Source organism: Myotis brandtii, unplaced genomic scaffold (assembly GCF_000412655.1).
Source record: "Myotis brandtii unplaced genomic scaffold, ASM41265v1 scaffold529, whole genome shotgun sequence".
Classification (NCBI taxonomy): domain Eukaryota; kingdom Metazoa; phylum Chordata; class Mammalia; order Chiroptera; family Vespertilionidae; genus Myotis; species Myotis brandtii.
In genome coordinates, this window is record NW_005369934.1 from 2,182,840 (window position 1) to 2,192,187 (window position 9,348).

The following is a 9,348-nucleotide window of genomic DNA, read 5'->3' on the forward strand; positions in this document are numbered from 1 at the left end:
CTACTATGAATATAGGGGTATATATATTCTTTATGACTGGTGCTTCAGGATTTTTAAGATATGTTTCCAACAGTGGGGTTGGGGGGCAAAAGGCAGTTCCATTTTAATTGCTTGATGAACATCCAAAACTGTTTTCCACAGTGGCTGCACCAGTCTGCATTCCCACCAGTGTACTAGGATTCCCTTTTTCCACATCCTCACTAGCATTCGTTGTTTATTGATTACCACTCTGGCAGATGTGAAGTTATATCTCATTGTCATTTTAATTTGCATCTCTCTGATGATTAGTGAGCATTTTTCTCATATTTCTATTGGGCATCTATGTGTCCCCTTTGGATAAGTGACTACTCAGGTCATTTTCCCACTTTTAAATTGGATATTTTTTCTTCCTGGTGTTGAGTTGTATGAGTTCTTTGTATATTTTGGAAATTAATCGCTTATCAAATGGGTCATTGATGACTATGTTCTCAGTAGGTTCCCTTTACTTTTTGTTGATGGTTTATTTTGCTGTGCAGAAACTCTTTATTTTGATGTAGTCCCATTTGTTTATTTTTTCCTTTGTTTCTCTTGCGCTAGGACAGTGGTCGGCACACTGGCTCGCGAGCCACATGCAGCTCTTTGGCCCCTTGAGTGTGGCCATGAAGTTTCAATCGCACTGTACATATTTTGTGGAAGAGCCACACTCAAGGGGCCGCAGTTTGTCGACTACTGTGCTAGGAGATGTATCAGCAAAAAATATTTGTGAGAGATCTGAGATTTAATGCCTATGTTTTCTTCTAGGATTTTTATGGTTTTATGGCTTACATTAAAGTCTTTTATTCAGTTTGAGTTTATTTTTGTGTATGGTGTAATTTGGTGGTCTAGTTTCACTTTTTTGCATGTATCTGTCCAATTTTCCCAGCACCATTTATTGAGGAAAATTCCTTTACTCCACTGTATGCTCTTACCTCCTTTGTCAAATATTAATTGACAATAATGGTGTTGGTAGAGTTCTGAGGTCTCTGTCCTATTCCATTGATCTCTTTGCCTGTTCTTGTTCCAGTAACAGGCTGTATTAATTACAGTGACTTTATAGTATAGTTTGATATCCAATATTGTGAGTCCTCCAACTTTGCTCCTCTTTCTCAAGACTGCTGTGGCTCTTCTGGGTATTTTTTGGTTCCATATACTGTAAGTTTTTGGAATATTTGCTCTAGATTTAGGAAATATACTCTTGGTGTTTTAATTGGGATTGCATTAAATCTGTAGCTTGATTAGGATAGTCTGGACATTTTAATGATGTTAATTCTTCCAATCCAAGAACACCTGTATATGTTTCCACTTGTTTGTATCTTCCTCTACTTCCTTTTCTAATGTCCTATAGTTTGCCAAGTACAGACATTTTTTTTAAGCTCCTTGGTTAAATTTATTCCCAGATATCTTTTTGTTGTTGTTGCAATAGTAAATGGCTTTTTTTAAAGTTTATTGTTCTTTTTAGTTTCTTGTTTATTAGTTTTTAAAATTGATGTTAATTTTGTATCCTGATGTTTTTCCAAATTTATTTATTAAATCTAGCAGTTTTGTGGTGGGGTCTTTGGAATTTTCTATGTACAGTATCACAGCATCTGCAAATAATGACAATTTATTTCCTCCTTTCCAATTTGGATGTCTTTTATTCTTCATCTTCTATGATCACTATTGCTAGGACTTCCAGTACCATGTTGAATAAGAGTGGTGAAAGTGGACATTATTGACTTGTTCCTGATCTTATGGGGAACAATTTTAATTTTTGCCCGTTGGGTATGATGTTGGTATATTTTGTTCACATATGGCCTTTATTATGTTGGAGTATGATTCTTCTCTACCCACTTCCCTGAGAGTTTTTATCATAAATGGGTGCTAGTTTTTCCTAATGCTTCTTCTGAGCCTATTGATAGGATCATGTGATATTTCTTATTCATTTTTTTCTGTGGTTTATCACATTTATTAATTTGCCAAAATTGAAACAAACTTGCATCCCCGTAATAAATCCAACTTGGTCATGTTGATGATCTTTTTAATGTATTGCTGGATCCAATTCGCTAATATATTATTGAGGATTTTAACATCTATGTTCGTCAGGGATATTGGCCTGTACTTTTCTTTCTTTGTAGCATTTTTATTTGGTTTGGAATTAGGGTAATGCTGGCCTCATAAAAAGAGCTTGGGAGACTTTCCCCCTCTTGAATTTTCTTTTCAAAGTTTGAGGAGGATAGGTATTAGTTCTTTTTTGAATGTGTGGTAAAATGTACCTGTGAAGTCAACCAGTCAGTAGTTTTGTTTGCTGGGAGTATTTATGTATGTATGTATTTATTTATTTATTTATATTACTGCTTCAATTTCATTAGTTGTTATCAGCCTATTCAGGTTTTCTGGTTCTTTCTGAATGAGTTTTAAAAGATTGTATGTTTCTAGTAATTTGTCCATTTTGCCTAATTTGTCCAACTTGTTGGCATATAATTTTTCAAAGTATTTTATTACAATTCTTTGTATTTCTGAGATGGTAGTTGTTACTTCACCTCTTTTATTTCTGATTTTATTTATTTGTTTCCTCTCTCTTTGTTTCTTGATGAGTCTGAATAGAAGTTCATTAATCACTTTTATATTTTCAAAGATCCAGGATGTGGTTTTATTTATCTTCTTTATTATTTTTTGTCTCTATGTTGTTCATTTCCACTCTGATTTTTATTATCTCTTTCCTTATATTCATTTTGGCTTTTCTTTTTGTTCTCTTTCTAGTAAGTCTTTGGGTAGTATGGTTAGATTATTTATTTGGGCTTTTTTCTTGTTTGTTGTGAAAGGATTGCAAAGTTATGAATTTCCCGCTCAGAACTTTCACAATGTCCCATAGATTTGGGGTTGTTATGTATTCATTTTTGTTTGTTTCCAGGAAGTTTTTTATTTCTTCCTTGATCTTATTGGTAACCCATTCATTGTTTCATAACATGCTATTTAGCCTCCACGTATTTGAATGTTTTTGAGTTTTTAATATAGTTGATTTCTAGTTTCATGACATTGTAATTCATGAAGATGCTTGATATGATTTTAGTCTTCTTGAATTTGTTAAGACTTATTTTGTATCATAATATGTGGTCTATCTTTGAGAATCATCCATGTGTACTTTGAGAAAAATGTATATTCTGCTACTTCTGCATGAAATCTTCTGTAAATATCAGTTACATCCATCTGCTCTAGTGTGTCATTTAAGGTCATTATTTCCATGGGAATTTTTTCTCTATAAGATCTATCCAGTGATGTCCATGGGGATGTTAAAATCCCCTACAATGACTGTATTGCTATAAATATTTCCTTAAAGTCTTCCAAGAATATGTTTAATATATTTAAGTGCTCCTATTTTGGGTGCATATATTTTCAAGGGTTGTATCTTCTTGCTGAATAGATACTTTTAATATGATGTAATGACCTTCTTTGTCTCCTTAATGGTCTTTGTTTTGAAGTCTATTTTGTCAGAAATGAGTATTGCTACCCTAGCTTTGTGAATTTTTGTTCTGAGATGAGTGTCTTATAGGAAACATATATATGGGTCATGTTTTCTTATCCATTCAGCTACCCAAGTCTTTTGCTTAGAACATTTAATCCATTTATATTTACAGTTATTATTGATATGTACTTATGCATTGCTTTTGTTTTTCTTTATACCTATGTTACTATATAGCTATAGATGAGATAGAGATAAAGAGATGATACAGATTATAGATATAGATATATAGATATAGATATAGATATAGATAGGTAGATATGGATATACCTTCTTCTTAAAACATTCCCTTTGACATTTCTTTCAAGGCTGATTAGGTGGCAGTGTACTCCTTCAGCCTTTTATGAACAGGATGGTCTTTATTTTATCATCAATTTTAAATAATAGCCATGCTGGATAGAGTAGTTTTGAGTTCAGCTCCCTGAATTTTATTACTTTTAATGCTTCATGCCCATACATTCTGGCTTGAAGTGTTTCTTTTGAGAAATCAGCTGGTAGTCTAATGGGAACTCTTTTATAAGTACGTTTCTATCCCTCTCTTGCTGCCTTTTTTTAATTTCTTAAAGTATTACAAAGAGTATTACACATGTCTCCTTTCCCCCTCCCCTTTTGACATTCCCCCAGCTTCCCCCACCCCCAGTGTCTTGTGTCCATTAGTTATTCTCATATGCATGCATATAAGTCCTTCAGTTGATCTCCTACCCCCCCCAACCCTCCCCAGGGTTCCCACTGTAGTTTGACATTCTTCTCAATGTTTCTCTGCCTCTGTATCCATTTTTGTTCATCAGACTATAATGGTCCATATTATCCATAAATGAGTGAGTTCATGTGGTATTTTTCTCAGCTTCCCAGGGGCTGTCTCAGTCTCACAGGGGCCATTTCAGCCTCATGGGGGCCATCCCAGCCTCACAGGGGCTGTCCCAGCCTCACAGGGGCTGTCTCAGACTCACAGGGGCCATCCCAGCCTCACAGGGGCCATCCCAGCCTCACAGGGGCCACCTCAACCTCACAGGGGCCGTTTCAACCTCACCAGGACCGTTTCAACCTCACCGGGGCCGTTGCAAGCTCACTGGGGCTGTCTCAACCTCATTGGGGCTTTCTCAACCTCACCGGGGCCATCTCAACCTCACTGGGGCCGTCTCAACCTCACCGGGGCCGTCTCGACATCACTGGTGCTGTCTCGACTTCACCAGTGCTGTCTTGACCTCACCGGGGCTGATTCAACCTCACCGGGGCTGTCTCAACCTCACCAGCTCACTGCGGCCGATTCAACAACACTGGGGCCATCTCAGCCTCACCGGGGCTGATTCAACCTCACCGGGGCCGTCTCAACCTCACCGGGGCCATCCCAGCCTCACTGGGGCCGTCTCAGCCTCACATGGGCCTTCTCAACCTCACATGAGCTGTTTCAACCTCACCGGGGCCATTGCAACCTCACTGGGGCCGTTGCAACCCCACTGGGGCTGTTGCAACCCCACTGGGGCCATCTCAACCTCACCGGGGCTGATTCAACCTCACCGGGGCCGTCTCGACCTCACCGGGACCGATTCAACCTCACCGGGGCCATCCCGACCTCACAAAAGCCGTCTCGACCTCACCAGGGCCGTCTCGACCTCACTGGGACCGATTCAACCTCACCGGGGCCATCCCGACCTCACAAAAGCCGTCTCGACCTCACCAGGGCCGTCTCGACCTCACTGGGACCGATTCAACCTCACCGGGGCCATCCCGACCTCACCGTCTCAACCTCACCGGGGCCGTTTCAGCCTCACATGGGCCGTCTAAACCTCACAGGGGCTGTCTCAGCCTCACAGGGGCCATTCTTGCTGCCTTTGTAATTTTTTTCTTTGTCTTTAACATTTGTCATTGTAATGATATGTTTTGGAGTAGGTCTCTTTGTGTTTATCCTGATTTCGACTCTCTGGGCTTCCTGAAATTGTGTGAAATTTTTTTTCATCAGGTTAGGAATTTTTTTTTGCTGTCATTATTTCTTTAAGTAGGTTCTCTATTCCTTGCTCACTTCTTCTCTTTCTTAACCCCTTTGATGCAGATGTTGTTAAATTTCATGTTATCCAAGGTTTCCTTAAATGATATGCCCAATTTTTATTCATTTTTCTTTTTTTCTGCTTTAAGTGGTTGTTTTTTTCTACCTGTATTCAAAATCACTGACTCAGTCCTCTACCTCATTCTGTCTATTTTTGATTCCTTCCAATGTATTTTTGATATTCAATGTGGTATACTTCTTTTCCAATTGGTTCTTGTTCATTGTTTCTATTTCCTTTACATGCTGTTGCCATTTGTACTAACTTCTTTGTAATTCTCACTAAGTTACTTAGGCTTCATTTTAACCATTACTTTGAGCTCTGTATCTGATAAATTGCCTGCCTTATTTTTTTTTTTACCTCTTTTTTGGAGTTTCTCCTTTTATTTCATTTAGAGGCTGTTTCTTTTTCATCCCATTTTTGCCTTCCCCTTGTATTTGTTTCTATGTATTAGATCTAACTACCAGGCCTGCCAGTCTCCGAGGGTGGCCTTATGTAGTAAGTGTTCTGTGGAACCCAGTGGTACAGTCTCTTGATCTCCTGAGCTGGTTACTCTATGAATGTCCCTTGTGTGGGTTATTTGGGCTCCCCTTTTATAATTAGGTTTTGATTGTTGTTGTCCCATTTGTGGCTGGGATGTCCTCTCAGGCTGGCTAAATGCAAGGCTCAACACTGACCATGTCATGTGAGCTGTTGTTCAGGATCAAGTTGCCCTTTGGGGCTGGCTTGTGAACAGAACAGAGCCCAGGGATTTGTCAGCAAATGTCCCCAGGCTCCTCAGGCTCTGCCTCTGCCTGCTGCCCAGCTGTCAGTCTTAGTCATTGAAAAAGGTGTTTCTGAAAGGGTTTTTGGCTAAATCAGGAGTGTGAGATCTCTGGGTCTTCCAAGAGGGGAGTTGCCATTCAGATTTCAGGGAAGATGGTGGATATGTTCCCCCTCCCAGAGCCAATCATGAGACTGTCTCAGAATATTTCCCTGTCCTTCTCAGCGCCCCCTGTATGCAGTCCAGTGGGATCTGCTGGAAGCTGGGAGATTATATCAGCTCTCCAGTGAGGGCAAAACACCAGTCAGATTCCCCGGACAGTGGGGGAGATGGCCCACCCCAAGGCCAGTCACTGATTCCCCATAGTACCCTTCAAACCCGCAGGCATGGCCTCTGCTGCTGTCTCCTCAGCAGTGGTCTAGATGCAGGGTGGGGCCAGTGGAATTTCGAAGGGTGGGGCAAGCAGTATCCCTGAGGGTGGGGTATTTGCATCCTTCCAAGCTTTGGTTGCCTGAAGAGGCTGGTGCCTCTCAGGAAAAATGGCCACTGTAGTATGGGGTGTTGAAGACCAATCACATTTCTCCCAGCTGCTGCTGTCCCATGTCTCAGCCCAATGCTTCCCCCCTGAGCCTCTCCTCAGGCAATGCCAGTTTGCACCACCCTCCCTCCACCCAAGCCTCAGGTGAATGAGTGACTACTAACAAAAATATTGTCCTCTGGGTTACTGTTAAAAAAAAAAAAGTGATTTTGTCTCTGACCCTTTCTGCTCTCTCCAGTGGCCAGATGCCACTTTCACAGCTGGATGTTTTGTGGGCCATCTTGGATCTGGTGATCAGGGCTGGGGAGCCCAGCCTGGGATCTGGGCCTTAGTCCTCTCAGAGAAACCTGCCCTTCTTCTGCAGTCAAGAGATTTCTCCTTACTCTTTGCCTGCTGCCCTAGGAAGCAGGGCCAGCCCCTCTTGCAACCCCACTCTTCCTACCAATCTCTAGGTGTTTTTTGCACTTCCTTGTTAAAGTCTCCTCTTCAGCTAGTCCTCAGTTGGTGGTCTATTTGTATCTTTTTTAACAACTTTCTTGGAGTATAATTTACATATCATAAAGTTTACTCACTTTAAATGTGGTTTCAAAAATTTGAAATAAACATATGCAGTTTTATGATATCACAACAACAATTTAAAAACATTTTTATCACCTTATGCTAGACCATAAATTTAGCCATGATAAATATAAAAGGAATAAAATAATACAAAGAAAAATCTCCAAGTAAATAAGAACTAAATTGATTACACAACCCACTTATAAATAGCATAAGAATTAAATAATCATTCACCTGTAGTAAGTCCCACATACACTTAGCCTCCTTGAAATTTTTGTTTGCTAAATCCAAAATTTAAGGTCAGAGTTCCAAGATGGTGGTGGAATAGAGGAAAGCAACACATATTCCTCTCAGCATCAAACTGGAGTTGCAGCTAAAATTTAGAGCAATCAACGCGAATTAACAACAGAAAGACACTCGAACAGGAGTATTATATCCAAGAATTGGAAAAAAAAAAAAGAAGCTACACAGAGACTGGTAAGAATAGCAGTGACATGGAAATGGCTTGTTCCTACACACAGTAACAGTGACTATGTAGTCTGAGAAATATTGTGACTGCAAAAGTCCATCATGAAGGAAAGTAGGGTCTCAATCCTATGCTAAGAGCTCCAACCAAGAACAGATGGACTGGCAGGAAGAGCCTGCATAGCATTTTGGCAGCAAAAATAAGCAGGCACTTGGTCCACTGGAAAGAGGTGGGAGCCTGCTTGAATCCAAGGTGACATCCTTAAAGGCTAATGCACAGGGACTTGCTCTTTCTTGGGGACTTAACTGGGGCTCTGGAAGAGAGGAGACACAGAGCAGACAGAATCTATAAACAGGTCTGGGTGGCACAGCTCTGGGGGTCTGGAATGTAGGCTTCTGAGGTCCCGAGGTGTGCGGCCCACAGGCCGCGAGTTTGACATGCTAGCGCTTCTATTTTTACAGCACTGACTGGAGAAAGTGCACTAACCCTTTCCTCCAAATACTGGCAATGCCATCCTGCCAAGCTCAAGTCCAGCATAAAGGACTGTTGGCTGTACCCCCAAAAGGACCTGAGGTGTGATGATTTTTTCTGGAGAAACTTTGGACAAACTCTTGGACAAACATCGAACTGAGTGGCTTGGACATAAGAGCCAAACTTCCCCCTCTCCCACAGGTTAGGCAGGCACCATCCCCAACGGAAGGCACCCTTTTCAGGGTCTCAGGTAGCAGGCAGCTGCAGAGCTAGGGGGAGGCAGGCACTTTCAAGCCTCCCTTTCAGGATATCTGTTGCGGGGGGGGGCGGTGAGGGCGGTGGGTGCTGAGCTAGAAGGCAAGCAGCTAGCTCCCATCCAGAGGGCCGAGAGCCTGCATCACCCCCAACAAAGGGGTGTGTTCCTCAAATCTGCTGGCACTACATGCCAAGTGCGATCACATAGGAGGAAGTGCAACTCAGAACTGGGACATTTGGAGCACCGCCCTCAAAGCCTCTCTCAGGAGCTCTAGCAGGGGGCCACTGAGCTAGAAGGTGGGCAGCTTGCTCACCTTCTGAGAGCCTGCGCCACCCCTTTCCAATGGCAGTTGGATTTGCATTTCCCAATCCTGCTAGTCCCATCCTATAAAACTCATATCTGCTTTGGGCAGGAGGCACAACTGAGAATTGGGACATTTGGAGTGACCCTCTGGAAGCCCCTACATTTGGGCCTCTGGCAGTGAACCGCAGGGATAGAAGGAAGAGAGCAGCTCTCTCCCCTCCCAAGGAAAGCACCTCTCCAAGCAGAGGGGGCAGTCTTGATCTATTCCTATAAGCCCTGCCCATACATCTCCTAGGGCAGGGGTGGGCAACCTTTTTGTGAGTGCGTGCCAAAACCAGCAAAATCTCTGACTCAAAATTCTTCTGCGTGCCAACCCTAATTTTTTGAGAACATGTTACGCCTACTTGATATCTCTTAAGGTGTACATATGTGAA